Genomic DNA, 21,410 nt, shown 5'->3' on the forward strand with positions numbered 1-21,410 from the left:
TTTTCTGTCCCACAGATGAGTGTGACCTACTGCCCATTCGATTAAAAAGTTCTGCCACTAAATCCTTGTGCTATAACTTGCAAGTCATGCGCTTTGTATGGCAGATGTGTGGCACCCACATGACAGCAAGACTGTGTTGTGAGCGTGTTTACTGGGACCACTAGGATCCCTTTTGGATGGCTCCTGGCTTATCAACAGCAAAGTAGATGGTGACATGTGTTGCCTATAGCCAGAGGGTATAGAACCAGACACTGAAAAAAAGAAGGATAGAGCAATGGCTACCCTCAAAAATCCGATTTCCCTTCTTGCAAGATTAGATTTTCCTAAACACTACAATTTGGTGAATGGTATGAGAGAGGAATGAGTGTCCAAGGCTGCACACAATGGAGTCTCCTTGATCTGGCACCTCACTTGCCAAAGGTAATGGAAATGTCTTCCTTAAGACACTGTGCAATCACTCTATAACATTGACGTGAAAGGCAGCTACTCGCAAGATAAAACCGTAGCCAACGCGTTTTGTCCTCTCTGACTTTTTCAGGGCTTTTTCACATAGAATCTCTTCCTAGGTAAATTACTATCTTCTTTGTGATGACCAGTCTTCTGTTTAGTTAAGAATGATAGCCACGGTCTAGCATAAGGTAATGGGTGTTATCCCATTCCAACTTTGCGAGTGGTACCGTGTAGCGCGCATTGTATTCACAAACCGTCTCAGTGACGGGACGAAACGTGTTGGGTACAGTTATATCTTGCTGTGAAGAAGAGTTCACGAATAAAGAAAAATTGGAATAATACCTGCTGAATCAATGTTTTTGTATAACCATGTGATATAACGTGAGAAACTGTAATATAGAGTGCTGGACCAAATTATTGTGGTGATATTTGTAGGGTTTTTTCAATCCTAGGAGGTTTAAGGGTATTGAGCCTCAGGTACTATGCACCAAAGGAGCAAATGCAAAACATGCCATTACTATAGCGATAAGTGCAGTCTCAAATTGCCACATACCTTGTGTTTTTGTTCTACTGTATTACGATTACACCGCCGGGCTGGCAGTGTAGTGTTTGGGATGCCACAGCGACGGCATGCTTCGGCTCATAGAAAGCCTGCAGCACATGCCACCACAGTGGTACCACCACTTGTACATCGGTGCAAAGGGTACCATGCACCATGTCATGCATGGCACAGAGTGCACGCACAGCAGTTCAATAAGAGGGAGGCACAGCATGTTCCCCCATGCACTGTGCCCAATGGGCAAAATTGCAGTGGAGGCCTGTTTGGGCCCCACCATGAAAGGTCAGCGGAAAGGCAGGTCATGGTTGGGAGGGCTGTGCTGGCATCAGCACTTCTACCCATCTCTGCCACTTTCCCCACCGCAAGATGTAGGATCCTGGCGGTGGCAGCAGTCTTGTGGCGTTCCGACTGCCATGGCACCAACTCAGGTATGGCGGTATATACTTGTAATTAGGCCCTCTGACTTTACATTGTACCATGTTTTACATTCTGTTGGTTTGTTTGCTAAGTTTAGGTGCAATCTGGGTAACAGATGGCTACATTCGTAGTTGTTGGTAGGTTTGCTCCTTTTGTAATGCATCTATTAATTTAAAGATTGTAGGTTGGGTACTGCCTAGATTGGATTGGAAAGCATTATACCATTCTTCCACTGTGTTGTTTATTTTGGCTTCCTGTGCCTTGATGCTGTCATAGACATTCCACCATGGTATTTGAAATTTGGATTGGTGTCCGTGTGCGGAGCGATGCAGTCTGCCAATCCAAGTGTCTTTGAAATAATCCATTAAGGGGCTTAGTTTGTGTTCATTTTATTGGTAGAAAGGGCTTTCTATCAGTAAGTTATAGTGGTTCTCTACTTCTGTGACAGGGACATAGGCTAGTGCTATAATTTCAAAAGCAAATTTCCTGTTTATAGAATATTCTACACTTGGTGCAGATTGTTGGAGTTGTCTCTATATGCTTTGATTGAAATGGTAGTAACAGCCTTGTATGGCTGTATGGGGGTATTTATTTAAATGGTTTGAATCATGGCTTTTTTCAAAGTGTATGATAATTATAGAAGTCCTCTGTTTTATGTGTAATGTGGTTTAAGAGTTTGGATTAAGTGCATATATAAACAGGACATTTGTATTTTAATATTCACCAACTATGGTATATATCTGAGTGAATGGTTTGGACCAATTTTTGAATGTCCTATCCATCCTGCAGGTTGACAATGGCTTACTTTCATTACGTTATCTGCGGTAGAAAATATTGGGATTCTTTATTGTTGTGTAGGTTGTCATGTAACAGGAAAGGTTCTTCGTTATGTGTAATTTTTAAATGTTCAGGTATTTCTAAGTCTTGGTATCTTCTAGGGGCAGGAGGAGTATTGCTGTTGGCTTTTTTAGTTCATGCAATTAAACATTTTAAAGTGGGTTTAGGTGGTAGGTGGCCTGTGATGTGATCAGGGACTTTAAAGAATATTTATTTTAGGATTTAGCTTGTGGGTTCCAGGGAGCTAGTGCTTGCCTCTCATATGCCCTGAAATACCTCTCTTACTTTTATTTCTGTCACATTTGGGGGTGGTTGTGTTCTCTTATATTAATTACAGCATCACCTTTTGTAGTGGCCCTCCCATGGCATGCACTGGTGCAAGCCCGCTGGAGCCAGTTCTCCATGGAAGCTCCTAACTCTCCTGCATTCGAAGATGTTACTAGGGTTTCCCTCCAATTGCAAAACGTCATCGGAAGTACATGCGGTTTGTGGTCGGCCACAAACATTATCAATACACGGTCCTGCCCTTCGGACTGAAGTCGGCTCCTCGAGTCTTCACCAAATGCATGGCGGTGGTGGCAGCTTTTCTTCACAGAAAAGGTCTCTTCGTCTATCCATACTTGGACGACTGGCTGCTGAAAGGTCCATCCCCACTGCAAGTGAAGCGCGACTTCCAGTTTTGTCTGCAATAGCTGCACGACCTCGGGCTGCATGTCAACATGGAGAAGTCAGTGCAGCAACCCACCCAGTCTATCCACTAACTCGGCTCCATTCTGGACACAAGCGTGGGAAGAGAGTATCCTTCGGAGGAGAGACTGTCTTCCATGAAACAGAGGTGCAGGCTTCTGCTCCAGGTGCAGAATCCGACAGTCCGGCAGGTGGCATCCCTGCTAGGATCGAAGGCATCCTGCATCTTTCTCATTCCCAACGCCAGGCTGAGGATGCGACCTTTGCAGCAGACGCAGGAGGACCAGTGGGATCAGTCAACAGGTTGCTGGGAGGATCAGATTTCTCTCTCCCAGGCGGCGAGATCCTGCCTTTCATGGTGGACTTAGCAGCGGAATCTGATGGTGGGAGTCCCTTTTCACCAGCCACTACCAGCACAATCGGTGGTGACAGACGCATCTCTGCAAGGCTGGGGGGCACACATGGGGTGCCTTCAGATACAAGGGCGGTGGACAGCAAAAGAACGGACCTACCACATCAACATGCTGGAGCTACGAGCAGTCCATCTAGCTCTAAAGGCTTTCCTGCCAGCAATAGAGTCCGATTCGGTCCTGGTCCAAACCGACAATACGACGACCATGTTCTACCTGAACAAGCAGGGTGGGACTCGGTCGCGTCCTCTCTCCCTGGAGTCACAAGCGATCTGGCACTGGCTGCTTGCCCAGAACCTATCGGTGGTGGCGGTGCATCTTCCAGGAGAGCTAAATGTCAAAGCAGACGCACTCAGCAGGCACTTCGAAGATCAGCCAGACTGGGTGCTACACGACGAGGTGGTGGCAGATCTTTTCCATCGTTGGGGTCGTCCGGATATAGATTTATTCGCGGACGAAGAAAACACGAAATGCCACACCTTCGCGTCCAGATTCCACCGTCCAGGGACAAGGGGGAATCCTCTTTTGATGGACTGGTCAGGGACATTTGCCTACGCCTTTCCTCCTCTGCCCCTGATCCCGAAGGTGGTGCCCAAGCTACTCAGATCCAGCATGACCATGATTCTGATAGCTCCAGACTGGCCAAGGCAGTGGTGGTACCCGGACCTTCTTCATTTGTCGGTACTTCCACACAGGAGACTACCTTGCAGGCCAGACCTGCTGAACAAGATGGGAGGGAGGATTCTTCACCCCAACCTTCCCTCACTGAACTTGACAGCATGGCTCCTGAGGTCCTGCAATACGGACATTTAAAACTGCCTCCTGATTGCATGCACATTTTAAAAGAAGCTAAAAGACCCTCCACAAGAACGTCTTACGCGTTTAAGTGGAAGAGGTTTTTTCTGTGGTGTAGAGAGCATCACTTTGATCCCACGAAGGGACAGGAGGATGTCATTCTCCCTTACCTACTGCACTTACCAAGATCTGGTTTAAAGTATGCTTCTATCAGAGTGCATTTATCAGCCATTACAGCTTACAGGAAGTCACCTAGTCAGCCCTCGTTTTTTCAGATGCAGGTGGTCAAGGACTTCTTACAGTGGTTGAAGAAAGTCTATCCCCCTGTTCGAAATCCTTCTCCTCCGTGGGAGTTGAACCTGGTGTTATCAAAGTTGATGGGCCCTCCTTTTGAGCCAATCCACAGAGCTTCCTTGCAGCATTTGTCTTGGAAGGCCGCTTTTCTGGTAGCCATTACATCTGCACGCAGAGTAAGCGAGATCCAAGCACTGTGTACCAATGAGCCTTACACTGTTTTCCATCATAACAGAGTAGTCTTGAGGGTGCATCCTTCTTTTCTCCCTCTAGGTGGTGTCTGATTTCCATATCAATCAGTCCATTTCCCTGCCATCTTTTTTCCCTAATCCAGCGACCCCGGCTGAGTGGTCGCTTCATTCCTTAGACCTTAAAAGGGTGCTTAAGTTCTACCTGGAAAGTACCAAGGGCATTAGGAAGACAGATCAATTATTTGTCAATTATGGCACCCTGAGAACAGGCTTCCCAGCCACTAAGAGATCCATTTCGAGATGGATTGTGTCCTGCATTACCTTAGCTTACCAGTTGGCGGAAAGGCCCTTGCCTTTACCCCCTAAGGCACATTCCACCAGGGGGAAAGCGGCCAGTGTGGCTTTCTTACATGACGTCCCTATGTCAGAGATTTGCAAGGCTGCAACCTGGAAATCAGTTCATACTTTTACAAGGCACTACTGCCTAGAATCTGATTCCAGGGCTGATGCTCGAGTAGGCCAGGCCTCCTTGAGGAATCTATTTGGATAGTTTTATTGCTTTATCCTAGCTTGGTTTTTTCTAAGCTTACTGATCACGTTTTCTGTGTTCTCCTTTGCCCGCAGGGAGATGAGGTGAGGCTCGCTATTCTATTCTAATGCTTATGACTATTGAAGAGGATCCCCTGGAAGAGAAGGATTAGTTACTTACCTGTAATCCTAGTTCTCTTCCAGAGGTATCCTCATCAAAGTCATTAGCAACCCTCCCGCTTCCCCGGGCAAAGGTCTACTATACTTTGGAGATATTGTTAACCTCTTTGTTTCAGGGTGTATTCAGTCTCCGCAAAGAACAACTGACCTAACTTTCACCCCTGAGGCATGATGGGAAGCTGGGGGTCATGAGTGCCTTAAAGGCACGATGTCAGTTTATTGCTATGCAGCTAAAGGTTAGCTTTTCAGTCTTTTTAGACTGTGTGTTTGCAATGCAGCCTCGGAGCTTTCTATGCTTTCAGTGTTTTATGAGAATTTCTACTGCTTTCTAAGCATTAAAACAGTTTCTGAACAAACTTTGTAGTTGTTTCTCATGTTTCTAATGCATGTTATTCATATATGGTGGAAATTCTTTACAGCATGATTAAGCTCTAGTGTTTATTAGGCTGCAATTGCTTTTATATATATATATATATATATATATATATATATATGTGTGTGTGGGGCACATATAATATGGTGTTTTCGGGGGTCCCGCACATTGGCGGGAATATTCTAATGCTTGTGACTTTGATGAGGATACCCCTAGAAGAGAACTAGGATTACAGGTAAGTAACTAATCTGTATTGGTGCATGTAATGTTACTGGACACTCAGTAGCGTACACCTTGTGATCAGACCCAGAGTGTGCTGGCTGAAGCAATCCACAGACCTATTGCTTACTAGGAAACTGCAGCAAAAGCTGCTCGGTGACTGTAAAAGGTCGACTCATTGCTAAATAACCAAGTGCTCTTATTGAACATGAAATTGCTCTTATGTAAATGGACATGTCCTGTACCATCATCACCAGCAGAGATAATCCACCTTCCCCCTTCCATCCTCCCACAGTGAAACACTGTCTGGCAGGTGTGCAGAGCTTTTGTTGAGCACAAGTGTACCCAAACACGACATCTTGGCGCTATGGAAAAGAGTGTTGTCTCATACAAAACCTAAACCTATAGTCTTTGTCAAAGATTTTTGATATGACATTTTACCTCAAACAACTGTCTATTTTCCAGCTGTAGTTGCCTGTTGTTGACCTACGAATGGACGCTCACTTTAAATCCAATGTAAATTTTCAGTTGACTTCAGCCCGGTATCCGGCATCTTGTGTTTGACAATGCTTGTTTTCTCTTGCAGATATGAAGAATAACCTTGAAATCTTTCTCAATTTTCCTGCAGACCCATCAGCCTGCTGCCCTTCTTCTTCTTGCCTGTTTTGCAAATTATTCGCTTTTTATGCATATGTTAGTGATTTAACCTGTCAGATTTTGTATGATATTATGAAAGCTCTACATGACGCTTGATGGCCTCCTGGTCACTACTGGTTCCATCCAGAAGTGTGAGGTATGCCAGCTTTATGAATGTATGCCAACCTGCTGTTCACAAATGCCCATGGATGCACCTTGAATATATGTATGCATATATCTTCAAGGTACGTAGATGTGGCGTTTAGAACAGTAAATATCTACTTACCTGCATGCACTTACCTTCTCAATAATGTGTCCACGGTAGGAAGACATGTTAGAGAGAATCCTTTGACACTCATCCAGTGGTGCAAAATACCTGAAGGAAGTAAACAAACAAACCTGGCGCAATTCCCCGAAGGAGCACCGACAGCTAGTAACACTGGTCATGCCACAGACACTCCGACTGGTCGCAGTGATTGAAGGAGCCACGGGCACACGGCATGAAAAGCCAGTAGCTCGACGTCCACCCTTATACATCATCTTTGTCAAGGGTTAGGTTTAATGACTTTCTTCTCATCTCCTCCAGGAGGCCACAGCTTAAGCCACAGTGGTGCAACAGCGCAGAATCTCCCTCGTTCCCATTCTCCGGCCAGACCCGAGGCTCTTAACAGTTCAAAGCCATTCAGTTGGATTCTGGGATAGATGAGCCGATGGCTTGTAACAAGGCTTTTTCAAAAGAGTCAGGGGGGAAGCAATTTAAACCACAATCCTTTAAGTGCAAGATTCCTGGTTCACAGCTGTGTCTTCTATTAGAAATTAAAAATAAAAGACTGTTTAGATACAGGCCTTGAGTGGACCACACACTTTGGAACAAAGAAGACTGAGTGATGAATGAAAAGGGAATCCCATATATATATGATTATTGGATTGAATGAGTGAAACCTTGATTCTTTCCAAACATGCTTCTGCTACCCTCTGCTGCACGAATAGAATCCCTGTGCAGCTGAGCTCTGGTGGAGGGGCACCTAGTGGTATCACTGTATACAAAGTGGCGGGTGGGGTGGTGGCAGCAACCACAGCTGCTGTTTCTGAATTGCTCAGTGTAACAGAAAGCTCTACACAGATTTATATAAGGCCAGTCTGTATCTTTTATATGTTTCTATCTTCCAAAAGACAGACATAACTACCCTGGCCGGGTGAGCCCCAAAGGCAGGTGTATCAGTCCCAGCCTCGGCCATTAACCATCTGTCCATGTAACAAAATTGGATAAAGAAACAGGTGGAAAAGGTCTTTTTGAAAGAAATCAAAAAAGAAGGCCAAAGAGGTTCTGGATTTAGCAGCATGTATTTCATTCCATTCAAGATATATATATTAAACATCAAACAATTTAACATTAACGTTAACACTTAGCTAAAATATTGTGGTAAAAAAGATGTATTATGCTTAGACACATAATAAGAGCTTCCTCCAGGGGTTTCACTCCCATAGAAAATTAGAAATAAAGTCTTGGCCAAATCAATTCCAAGAAAGTGTTAAATATCAGGCCATTTCAAAAAGAAATTAAAAGGTACTCTACCAATCTTCCAAATTGATTACTTGGGTTTCAAGAAACCCATATACAAATGAAACATAAGGCCTTTTTCCACATGTTCATCTGCCACTGAAATGAGGCCAGCGGACAGAGCAAGTTTGTTACCAATAACAGCGCTGTAAGTTTTCACTCTAAAAAAAAGGAAAATTAAGTTCGGCACCTCTATTGGAGATGCTCAAAAGGAACCAATGTGCCCTTCCACACACCAGCTCTCCTTGGAAGGACAAGAATTAATTATGAGTAAAAAACACCTAATGAGTTCCAGGAACTTCGGAAACCCACCGAACTCCCGAAGACCCTGAGGCAAGAGCTTATGGGGAGTCTACTGGGGCAAATAATAACTGAGGAACATTTGGATTAATCTGGGAAAATGTATTTATAACTCCAAAGGTTGAGGCTAGAGATGTAGCTTTAAGTAGGTGTGTGACAATTGAGCCACCGGTCTTCACGTAGAATTCTATTATAAAATCAGCATCCTTTGGATAACAATCATTCAATCACTGATAACTTCTGGTGGCTGCTTGCCCAGAGAGCCAGCCAGGGTGGTATCTGAGCAGTCACCCTTCGCTCTCAGAGCCCACCCCGTCACTGTGGCCACAAGGAGTAACTCATGTGTAGCATTACTCTTATCTAGAGAGTTGTGATGTCATTGTGTCAGTGTCTCCAAAGAGTGTGGATGGGACCTTCAAAGATGACATTTTGTTTATTGTCGAGTGACCGGAGCGTGATTGCGTCTGCTGAAGTAGATTTGTTCTGTGATCACTGTTTGCAAATGTTTTTGTTGCGTAAAAATAATAAAAAAATAATAAATAAAGAAAGAGAAAAAAAGAAATGTAACCCAGATAATCACTAGGGCCAAACGCAGCCCTTTTATGCTGTGTGTGTGTGACACGAGTGGCCGTGCTTCCATTCGTGCGGTCAGCCAAGTACAATAAATATCATACAACTTAAAACTAAATCTGCATTTCATTTTATTTGGGGTTTGGACTCCTCTTGTAACTTCCATTGTGTGCAGAAAAAAATAATAAAGGATGCTATGTTTCTGTCCAAATCCAAACAAATGTTTGTCCTCAATGAAACTTCCACATTATTTACTTAGAGATGCCTTTAATCCGTCTGCCACACTGAGAGGAAGGAGGTGGTTTCCAGTGGGGCAGCAGGTGTTCCAGAGACTTAAAAACAAAACAAACACAGGCAAAGACAACAGGTTTGGCTGTGGGATTGTGCACGCACACACAGCACTCATGTGTAGTTTTACAAAGACTACATGCACATACGCCTCTTAATTAAGTCTGCCTTACTACTGGTCCCACTCATAGAGCTGGTCGTGCCGCTGATGGCATATTGTCGAATGTATTGTTAAAGTGGGAATCCCCCATCCAGTGTTATGGTCGCCCATTTCCCACTGCCTTTCTCTTGGCACTTTAACTGCCTAAAGGTACCCGACCTTCCCTACCGCAGAATGAGAACAGATGCTGGAGCAAGGTGTCTATGGCTGACTTAAGGCGCGCCCAGCTGGATTCAAAACCAGTAACCCCTGACCCTGCTGTGGAGGGGGCATCACCATTAGATCTTGGCACAGGAGGCTGGCTGATTTTGTAGCTCCTATTACGGCTACTTAAAAGGCTATTACTACACGCTCAGCAGGCGGTTACTCACAGGAATTAGCTCAGGAAAGAGCAGAGTGCAAGAAACTGGAAAGAGTTTAGAGGTGTCACTACCAGAAACTTGACACAGCTCACTTCAAAACGGCCCTGACAGATTATCATAAAAATCTCAAGTGGACCCGCCTCACCTTTTACAGGCAACGCATCAAGGAGGTTGCCAGTGACGGGAGGGAATTTTTTTAAATGGCTGCCAATTTTACTGACCCATAATTTCTGCTCCCCCCCCACCTACCCTCCACTGGAGTTTCGTCAGTCAATATGCGCCTGACTCAGTGATTTGTTTGAGGATAAAATCCTCAAAATTCAGTCTAATCTAGTGGGAGAGAACATTTCTCCCTGGGGGCCTGAGATACAACTTAGCTGGGCCAAGCACACACACTAAATTGTTGTGTTTTCATGCCCCATCTTTGGAGGAAGTGACAGCCTCTTTTGTGAAACGCAAGTCAGGGTCCCTAATTTATCCCATACCTCCTCATATCCTGAAGTCTGTCTTGGATATTATTGCTCCGATATACCAGGAACACCCTTGTGAGAAGTTAGCCTGGCATATGATGTCCACTATTCTAGTGGGCACCTTGCACCAGTCTAATCGACTCTTATTGATGGTGGTTGTAAAGTCAACCTTATAGACAAGCTATCCTAGTGGTAGCATGGACCAGCAGTCTTAGGCTAAACTCCAAAGAGCATGTGAAGCTGTTTCTTTTACCAATTATAATCCCTTGAATACCAAATGAAAGGACACCACACAAGGTATATATCAAATATATATGTATTTATTTCTAACACAACCCCTCTGAACTCTTTATGAGGTCAGGGATCGAAGTACATCACAAGTTACTTAAATAGCATACGATAAGTTGCACAAATACAGTTTTGCCCTAGGCGCTTCACAAACCATAAACATATAAGTAAGTGGTATAAGAGCCACTTCAGAAATAGTGAATAGGCCTAGGGCCTAGGGAATCGCTGGGGCTACACTACAGAAGCAAAGGTGAGGAAGTAGGAGACCCACGGGAGACGCGTGCAGTGTCTAAACACAGTAGCAAGTTACCATTGACTTACAATGGAGAACAAAGAAGTTACAAAGTTATAGATTTAGGGCACTTCCGGATGGACTACGACAAAACCACTTTAGACTAGGAAACTTGGATAGTCAATACCCACGGGAGCACCGGAGTACTCGAGTTACCTCACCCAGGGAAGCCGGGTGCATAGGTGTCTTTTGGTGTCTGGTTTCGTCGATGTTTTCTATGGAGATCTGCGAAGAAGTGCTGCAGGCGACCAGAGGAAAAGTGTCTGGGTGGATCCGAGGGTGGATCGAGGAGCTGAAGAACCTGAAAGCAGAGGGGACAGAGTCTGGGTCATTAGCCAGTGACCAGGAAGGAACCAGGCGATGTCGAGGAGATTTCAGGTGAGGAGGTGAAGCTTGTCTCCGCAGCCGCGAGGACCAGGAGGTGTCGACAATGACCAGGAGCTGGATTCGAGCTGTCCCATAAAGGATCTAGTTGACTGCGGTATTGGTATTCGGATTGGACCCAACAAGCCTTGGCAACCGCAACCCACGCAGGAAGTGAAGATTGGCTTCGAGTCAGACCAGCAAGGTCTGGGGAGCTTCTCCTTTGGAGGGAAGCTGGAGCAAGCCTGGAGCAACTAGGCTAGCAGTGTAAATTCAAAAAGAAGTCTTCAGAGGGCTAACTAGCCAGCGGGCTAGCAACCGGGAAGACGCGTCGAGCTGAAATGCAGGAGCAGGTCCCACGCGGCACTCGTGGAGTGTGGAGGGCTGAGCTTTGGTGCAAATGGCACTAGGGTCTGGGGCTTCTCATACCCCAATGCACAACTGCAAGGGTGCCTCGGGAGTCGAGCAATTAGCAAAATGCAGGAAGTCCAGGGTGTCGAGTCCCACGTCTCTCGTGCCCGCCACGGGTCGCAGCTTTGCTGTGGATGTGGATCGGAGTCAGAGAAGTCTGGAAGTCTAGTTCCTGAGTCGCTGAGTCTTCGGGTTCCGGCAGGAGCGTTGACAAAGCAAACCGGCAAGTTCCTGGTGGTGCCTGTTTGTACAGGTTGGTCACTCCTTGACCACAAGGGAGATGTCTTCAGCCTTTTAGTCGGTAGAGAACGTCAAAGGTCCAAGAGTTTCGTATCAGAGCTTCATTCCAGGATAATCTAAAGTCTGTAGACACAGCTTCTATCTTTATACTGATTTTAGGGGCTGGATTACCTGCTAGGTCCCTCCTATGGGTGGACCTGGGAAGGGGGTGGTTACACCCCTATCCCTTTGTCCAGTTTTGCGCCAGAGCGTGGCTGGAGTGCCCCAGCAACTGGTTTGAACCGGGCTATGCATGGAGCACCTTGTGTGCCCCAGGCAGTGTCTGGAAAAGCATCTTTCTATTCAACCCACCCTGCCCCAATACACTACAGGCTGTCTGGGGAGGTGCTAGCACCTCCATCGACAGGAAACCTATTGTCCAGGCCTCCCTTGCCGGAGTTTCTCCCAGCAGCAGGAGGTCAGACTCGTGTCTGTGGCAGCAGCATCCATTTTGTGATGCTGAGGCTCTGTTTAACTTTAACCGGGTAAAGCAGTAACTACATGTCTTTTCCCTCTAGAAGGGTGGAATGCTACCCCTGCTGCCAGAACTGGCAGGGGGGGTAGTATTCCAAAGTGTTTGACACCTTACACAACATGTTTTGATAAAGCCAAACCAAAGTTAGCATTAACCGCGAGGATTATAATGCACTTAAGAGTATATGGTATGGCTATATCATAGAACAGCTATAAGGAGATGGTTCCGAAAGCTGCAGAGGGGCTCAGCTAGGGTGCTAGGGCACCCTCTCACGTAAAAACAAGCACTCTGCCTCCAGGATTGTTAAGGCCTGCCATAGGAGTGACTCATAGGTTACTATGTGTCTATACATAAGGTAGATATAGATATACTATATCTAAGTAAGGGGTGATTACACCACTTTACCCAAGCTGAGTGATCAGCCTGTGGTGTCAGTTTGGATGGCCAGTCAGGGGTGGCATAATACATGCTGCAGCCACTGGTAGGCCTTGGATGCACCTATGCCCTGGGTATCTATGGTACACTATACAGGGGCTCACAAAGGTGACCCAATACCCAATCAGGTATATACCTAAAGTACATGGTATCAATTTAGAGAGAGAACAGCTGGGCTGTGGGTCTGATTAGCAGGCCCACAGCCACACTAAAGTCGAAAAAACAGTATCACAGCAAAAAGTGGGGGTGACCATAGGAAGCAGACCCTACTCTCATACAACCCCGCTGTACCGGTTAGAAAATCTGGGAGTGATGGGCTCTATCCTAAACTCACTGGGCTCCTTCCTTGAGAGACGAGAGAAGGGGGTCTGGATGACACCTTATGGCTCAGGAGCAAAAAGGATGAAGTGGTAAGTGCTGCAGGCCTCCTCCCTAAGTCCCACACTCTTCAACAATTAAATGTCTCCTCTGGCATATTCGGCTGAATCCTTTAACATCAAGGTCATCTCATAGGTGGATGATACCCAACTCCTGCTCACATATGATGGGGATTCCATAAATGCAAAGGATGCATTTGCGCACTGTACGGTAGCGCCGCTTGGGTGGCTGAAGGCCAGTAAATTACAGTGCAACCCAGACAAAATGGAAATCTTATTGTTTGGGCGGAATCCCCTCCCAGGATAGCTAGGAGTTTGACCCAAAAGTGTTCCCCTTCCACTTCCTCCAGCAGAGGTGGCTAGAAACCTGGGCGATATGTTTGACACCCAAGTTTTGTTTGGGTGAAAGGTGTCAGCTGTTGTAAAATCTTGCTTATGGATCTTTCGCATGCTGAAGACGTTTCTTCACTTGTTTCCGCATGATGCTCATGTTACAGTGGTCAGGACAATGATTCTTTCTAGGCTACACTATGCCAGTGTTCTGTATCTGGGTCTCCCAGAATATCTGACCCAGCAGTGGTGGGTGGTTCCTCCATGAGCAGGACCAGACTGTGAACCAAAACCGGCCCTGGCAAAGTGTCGCCGCCCAAACCCCCACCTCGGAGGGGTTGGGGGGTGATGGCAGAGCTGTTTGCCAGGGCCGGTTTTGGCCGATTTTGTTACAGGGCCTATATTGCAGTCCCTGTAACAAAAACAGCCCCCAGGGGGCTAAAACCGTCCCCCACCCTGGCGGCCCACCGGGAAAACACCCGTTGCCTGCTACGGCCAGTCCGGCCCTGTCCATGAGAGAAGAGGAGCGTCACCCCGCCACTGGAGAGCGGAAACAGAAAAAAATGGTAATAAAAGAGATTTATTACCATTTTTTTTCCTTGCTGTTAGCAGCCAAGTCTGAGGGTGGGGCAGAAGAAGGTGCAGTGGGGCAGAGCAGGTGCATAGTGTGCATTTCAGTTTAATGTGCGCATGCCACTTTGTCCGGCTGTCTTGCGATGACCAGCCTGCCATGCGCACATTAAACACTCCAACCCGAGCTGTCCTAGACAGCTGGGTGGAAAGAATGACCAGGCCAGCAGTGCTTCAAGGAACATTGAACTAGCACACTTCAGTCAATCCTGGTGCTTCTTTCATGTGCCTGAGCAGCATTAGAGCAGCACCAAGATTGGTAAAGGGGAATTGCTGGCTAGAGCTCTGGTAGTATGTGGTGCCGAGATAAGGTGGAACACCCAGCACGAGGCAGCAGTTAAGTTAATCTTTTTTATTTTATTCAGTCTCAACTTCAGAGCTCTCAACCGTGCCCCATTATAAACACTGTTCAAAACGGACCACGAATGAGCGCTTAGGCTTTGAGCCTAAAGGCGCTGCTGGTTAGGTCTCGCCTACGCAGCGCACATGCATGCATAGGGGGATCTTTAGCCGTCGTTCAACTCTTTTTCAAAGCACATACTGGTGCTTGTGGCGGCATACAGTTTGCGGGAGTGCGCAGTGGCGCGCCACAAGCACAGTATGTGCTTTAAAAAAGAGCTATCCCCAGCGCGTGCGCACCACTTGCAGGTGCACCTCTCCGCCTCTCTCTCAAGGCTGCAGCCTGCACGCCTTTTTTTAACTTTCAGCGCGAGGCGCTTGTCTCTCTGAGCTTCCGTTTCCCCCCTCACTCTCATCCTCTTTCACTTTCCTTCTCTATTTCTTTCGTCTCTGCGTATGTCTTCTTCCTGTCTCTTTCTCTCTGTCTCTGACTTTCCTCTTATCTGTCGTTCTTTCCGCCTCTGTCTCTCTCACTTCCTTTTCTCTGCCTACTTTCCAATCTCTCTCTTTTTCTTTCTCTCTCTCTAGCTCTCTTTGGTCGCACTTCCTCTTATCCTCTCACACTTGCTCTACTGAAGCTGTTTCCTGGTGCCGGCGGAGGGGTAGGTCTAAGCAGCTCGACCGTCTTGAACGCGGGACCCGATTGGCGTCCTTATAACCGCCAGCAACTGTTGCAAGTAATCCTTGCAGACAGTATAGGTCTATATTGACTTTAGCGTATGTAGTTTTTCACTTACCTAAATGTAGATAGCTTCACCCTGATCCTGAAGAAGTGTCCTGATCATATTGACTACTAAGACACGAAACATGTTGATCACCTGAGGGTAGGGCATGTACTACTAGATACCTTAACACTAGTTCTTTGCCCCTCTCCACCTTTTAATTAGGCAGTTTACCTTTTGATTAAAAGTGTGTTTAGGACTAACTGACCTATTTTAACTCGCACAACCCCCTCCTTGCATCTACACACACTAGGCCCCCTCACCCCCACTGCACCCACCGGCGGGAACAAAAGATCCCCGACAAAGAGCCCCGGTTTCGGGTGCCCGCCAGGTATTGCAGCGCCGACCTGGCGAGGGGCAGGCTCAAATGATGAAGCATGACACCTAGCTTGCTAGGTGTGTAAGAGCCCTAGTTCCCACAAGGAGAGCTCCCCTCCTTATAACACACCACTAATCCCCAACAGACCGCATTTCACTACTCTCAATTCTGAGGAACTCCGTATTTTTCTTGATGCATTTGCTCCTGGGCATGTACGTTGGACCTCTTTAAACTAGCCCATTGTCCTCTTTGTTGTTGACACGTCCTATGGAAAGGCTGTCATGGGACTTGAGGTGGCGGGATAGTAAATCTGACTCACTGTGGAAATCTCTACTTATACATTTAAAGGAGGGATCACTAGCCTTGGCTTATCCCAGGTCACTTGGCCCTTTGATAGTAGGAATAGGCAGATTCATAAATCTTAGAGGATTCTGAGTCGTAAGTGATGTATTTGGGCACAGATGGAGGAGACAGGTTGTCCTCAGCTATGCACACATTTATTGTCTTTGTTTATTGTTACTGACGTATTTTGCAATCTGTGAGTGGAGGGTGGGAAGTGTCTTGTCACTATGTAGGTATATCTTTCTCCTATGTGAAATGTCATATAAGCCAGTGACTTGATTTTATTCAATGTTGGGAAAACTTTAAGGAAATGAAAACATATGGCTTTTTTCCCAAAATATATTTGTGCTGTAAAATCCCCCTTTAGGGGTAATGACTTTTATGCCTGTTTTAAGGTATGGGCGGGCTTCTTGGCCAATTGCCGAAGGCCCCCATCTTTTTGGTCCTGTTTGGTTTGCCTCTCTACCTCCCACCTCTACTCACATTTGCCTCCTTCATCTCTCCCTCTTCTGCTCTTGTTGTAAGTTAACTCTCTTTACCTGACCAGAGACTAAATCCCTGCCCTTCTCTCTAACTTACTTCCCTACATACCACACTCACACTCTGTGACTAGCTGTCACTTCTCTATACCACACAATACATTTCTTTCTCTGTCGCACCTTTCTGTCCCATGTCTCATTCCTTTACCTAAACACTCTCTTTTTACCTGTCTATTTATACATGGCTACATACCTACCACACTATTGCTCTACCTTTAAATTCTCTCTGTACGTCACACCTCTCTTTCAATAAACCTCAGTGCCCCACAGCACTTACCTCTCATGACCTCAACTTGCCACCTCTCTCCGATCCTACTTCTAGATCTCTAGCTCTCGGTCAGCTCTCTGCCCCTCTCTTCTCCTCAAGTACCTCTCTCTCTCTCTTTCTCTCTCTCTCTCTCTCTCTCTCTACTTTCTCTTCTTTCTGCATCTTGCTGCTCTGTTCGCATCTCATCCCCCTTCATTTCTCTTCCATTTACTTCACCTCCCTCTTAATTTAATCTCTCTTTATCTTACCCTTTCTATCATTTTTGCCATCTATACCTTACCTTTCTCTACCTCTCAAATGCCTCTTTCTACCTCACCATTCTCTCTTTCATTTCTCTCTCTGCCTCACAACTCACTGGCTCATCTCTCTCTTCCCCGCCTCTCATACACTATTTAGCCTCTCAATTTACCTCACCTATTGGCCTTCTATGTCTCTCTTTTTATTGATGTCCTCTTTCCCTCACCTTTCCCATTATTTTCTTTCTTTCTCTCTACAATGCTCTCTCTACCTCTTCCACTCCATCTATCACTCCCTTTGCTTTCATCTCTCTTTCTATCTCCTTCACTGTTTCCGTTCACTCTCTCTGCTTCCAATGTTCCGCTCGTTTAATACATCTGTCTTACCTCTGTCTATCTCTCCCTATTTCACCATTCTCTACTTCTTCCTCGTCCTTCCTCTGTATTAGCCTCATCTCTCTACTTCATCTGCACCTCTTTTCTCTCTACTTCTCATATCTTTCTATTTTTCATCCCACCGGCTCTACCTGCCTCTCTGCCTCGCTACTTTGTTTACCTGACCTGTCATTCTGTGCTTCACCTTTCTATTTGTGCTATCTCATTATAACTCATCTCTCTTACAATCTTATTTCTCTCCAGACCTTGCCCCTCGGGTTGGCACCTTTCTTACCAGCCTACATTTAAAACTGCATGCCAGGCCTCGAAAAACAAGCATTGGCATAGCCAATAGGTCTCGCCTTTGGGACCTTATCAGTCTTTAGCCATGCAACAGTTGATGTTGTTGCACCAAGGATATTGTGCTGGATAACTAAATACTTATAAGGTCCCAAAAGCGAGACCTATTGGCTATGCCAATGCTTGTTTTTATTAGTGCCCCTCAGTGGGTTAATGTTTGCCCGTCGCCTCGCCAGTTCTAATTGCTGCTTGCTACCACTGCCAGCTGCTACAAGTAATGGCAGTTTTCCAATTGTATTGTTTACCTAAATACTCATCAGAGTCATTATTTCAGGAGAGACTTCACTGGCTGCCAGTTCAACAACACATAATGTACAAGGCACTGATGCACCGAGCCCTTCATAACAGGAGGCCTATGTACCTTAATGAGAGGATTAAGGAATATAGTCCAGGAAGGCCCCTGCGTTCTAGCAATGCTAGTTTAATTACGGTTCCCCTTTAACAAGTCGGCATAGGGGAGGCCCTCCGTTCGCCGTCAAAGTGGCCGATATGTGGAATCAGCTGCCTGTATATTTGACGTCCATTACAGAGGAAGTAAAGTTGAAGAAAAAGCTGAAAACACTCTTATTCAAACTTTAGTGATGACATGACTCCAGTGGTTCTCTGCTTTGCTCCGTCTTTAGTTGCCTTAAGCACTGGGACACTCTGAGTAAATGTGTGCTTTAGGAGAATCCTGTATTCATTCATTCAGTCATTCATTCATTCATGATGAGACCACATAATTGATCAGTACTGTGCCTAACAAATTGTCATGGGTCTGAAAAGCTGTGCTCTGGAGCCAAATATCCCCTTCCTGGCAGAATCTGAGCCTAGATACACTCACCAGGGATGGGTTGAGGTGGCCTGGGGTCATGAAGGGAGGGAGAGCAGAACAACAAAACACTGCACAGTTGAGGGACACTACGGCTTACGAGAATCTAAAGTAAACTGGCTTATCAGTTTATAAGAGGCAGTAACAGCACTTACCACCGTCCCCCTAAAGGTGATGTGCGAAGTGAATACCTGGATACTTCATCAGGGCAGCTGCTTCAGCTGACGTCAACCAGGGTGCACCAGAGGAGTGTGCAGAGCTCCCCATGGAAGGAAGCCTCCAAGGGCACAGAAGGCAAATCCCAATCACTGAGGGAACCGAGGAAAGGCAAACAAAACACAGTGCATGGAAATCCTGAGACCAGGTGTGAATTAAAGCGTCAGCAGGAATCCTTGGTAAGATGCAGTTGTCAGAATTGTAGGAACACTGCTCTTTAGAGACTTTCCCTGCTCTAAACCGGAACCAGAGGTTTCCTAACCCATTGTGCCTGAAACACTGTTGTGCTCACCGACGTCTCCGCATTCTCCAAGGTCCTCTTCTCCAGAGTCACCAGTATGACCACAAGTGTTGTCTAACTTACGGTCTGGCATGCATGTTCTGTGCATCCCTCTGGACCCTGCCGGCAGTACATGGGTTTGACTGATATGGGGTCGACACCTACAAGGAAACTCTTGCCTGATGCACATTGTGCTTAAAGTGACCACAGAACACACATATGCATGCACACAGACAACAGACATGCAGATCACCAGGCAGGTTTGCACCCATGCGCACAGACCTGCATATACTGATCGTAAGGAGATGCCTCTTTTTGTATGGTCATCCCCAAAGTTTTGGACTGATGCTGCTGGTTTCTTGACTCTGCCTTTTAGAGTAATGACAAGCCAAGTACTACCTTTTTAACATATGTGAGTCACCCCTAAGGTAGGCCTTGCGAGCCTTACGGCACGGTGCTGGATATTAAGATGTGGAACATGTGTTTTTATACGTTCCAACAGTACAAAACGACTATTGTCATTTTGACTGTGGAAAAGACTGGTAGTCCCATTGGTCAGTACAGAGTTGCAGGCAGCCGCAGCAGCCCTGCTAACTTCTGACTGAGACTACTAAACTGGATACTACAAGGCATTAAACAACTCATTGCAGTAAGCCTGATGATGCACAAGTCGAAAGTAATGCCACGTGTTGCAGTGTGCACCTTTTTCAAAGTTGCCACTTTTTTAACCTAAATGCTCTGTGCCCATCCACAGTTGTACATGAGGTCTGTCCCTGAGACAGCGTTCTGCCCTCCTGGGGAGATGTGCAAAATGGCTCCCAGGAAAAGAGACAATGGAGACCTGTACGGGAGAGCAGTGTTACCTCTCCCTGGCAGGAAGCCACACGGGTTCCAGCCTCAAAGATGAGCTACAAAGGAAGAGCAGCTTTTGAAGGGCAATTGGTGAACACATAGGAGAGGAGCTGCTCTACTGTTGAGGTAGACAGTCTGGCACTCGGGAAAGAGCAGGGAAACCAGTTGCCAAACCCGTTTTCCAGGAGCGTGTTTTCCCCTTGTCAGCCACACCTTTATGCCTGGGTACGGAGCTTTGTACGGGAAGAGAGGGGTTCTGCCATGTTGGAAATGGGCAGAATGGTCCATCGTGGAATTGCCAGGTGCCACACTTTTCTTGAAGTAATCATCAGTAGGGTGGAAACCTGCTAGCCTATTGACTAGCAACCGCATTTTACTCTGAGAGCATTTTCCGAGCTTAAAAAGGGCACCCCTGGCACCAAGAGCGTTGATCTTGCTGGACGGAGAAGAGGACCGAAGAAGGACTACCCTGCTGCATGAAGGACCCAGCGAAGAGAGGCTCCACCGACCTGGACTGCACCTGCTGAAGCTGATGCTAGCGAAGGAGAGGGACTGTGCCTGCTGTGTCCTGCTTGTGGAGAAGTCATCTCCAGAGCCCAGCTGAAGGAAGAGACTCCAAGGGTCAGTTGGCAGGCCTCCTGTTGACAGTAGAGGGCCACAACAGATAAAGAAGCTGGCTCGGGCAGGTTGGGAGCCCAGATCTTCCCATCACTGCCACTTGCCACTGTACAGCACCAGAGCACAAGACCTGGCGCTTGACATTACACCTCAGTCTACTGGACCCGGGAGGGTCATCAGAGCGCCACTTGGTAGTCCAGAAGGCAAGTTTCCGTTAAAGAAGGATCCTGCTGTAACTGTGACACCAGGCGACTGGTAGCCCAGTGGCAACTGGAACAAGAGTACCTCGAGGGACATCAACCCCTGTGGCCAAGACCACCTCACCAAGTTTGTGGACCAAAGAGTGGGTTCAGAAAGACCCCTGTTGACCTCATCACATCATCAGCTTGCCTGAGCATCTTAAGCATTATGTATACCTTGCATCAGGACCACTTCCATAGAAACCTATAGCAAGAGGATAAACGTGCCTGGAACTAAGTGAAGACTGCTTCTCCCTCCGAGGGGAACTGTTTCTGTAGATCGTGCTGGTCCCCTTGACTGGCTCCCTATCAGAGGTAGTCACCTAAAGTTACAGGAAGTAACTGCATTGATACTTGTGTATGTTTTTCCTGAAAAAGTTTCTAGGTGTCAAATTTGTTGAATTTTCCAATGCTGGTTGGCAGTTAAGTAAACATAGCATATATACTGTACCTTGTAAATCCTGTATCTCTGAAACCCTCCAGCGCATCTTTTTCATTTTGGTGTCTAAAAATACATAAATATACACTCTATTTTTATAAACTGGTGTTGGATTTCTTGTGTGTAGAATTACTTTCTTCTTTAATAGTTTTGGGACTGTTTAAATGTGTGTATGCCTTGCTGCTCAGAGCCCCAGATACCCAGAGTTAAGCTAAGGGTTTCCCAGAT

The 21,410-nt window shown here is 46.4% G+C and overlaps 1 protein-coding gene across 3 annotated transcripts in view; it reads left to right on the top strand.

The window, feature by feature from the left end:
* LOC147709974 (mamu class II histocompatibility antigen, DR alpha chain-like) overlaps window positions 1-9,125 on the top strand; it is a 180,220-nt gene extending 171,095 nt beyond the window's left edge. For all 3 annotated transcript variants that reach the window (XM_086920658.1, XM_086920656.1, XM_086920655.1), the window contains one exon: window positions 6,527-9,125. The gene's annotated coding sequence lies outside the window, so the exon portion shown is untranslated. The remainder of the gene's footprint in view (window positions 1-6,526) is intronic.
* Window positions 9,126-21,410: the final 12,285 nt, after the last annotated feature.

The sequence above is a fragment of the Lissotriton vulgaris genome, chromosome 5 (genome assembly GCF_964263255.1).
Source record: "Lissotriton vulgaris chromosome 5, aLisVul1.2, whole genome shotgun sequence".
Classification (NCBI taxonomy): domain Eukaryota; kingdom Metazoa; phylum Chordata; class Amphibia; order Caudata; family Salamandridae; genus Lissotriton; species Lissotriton vulgaris.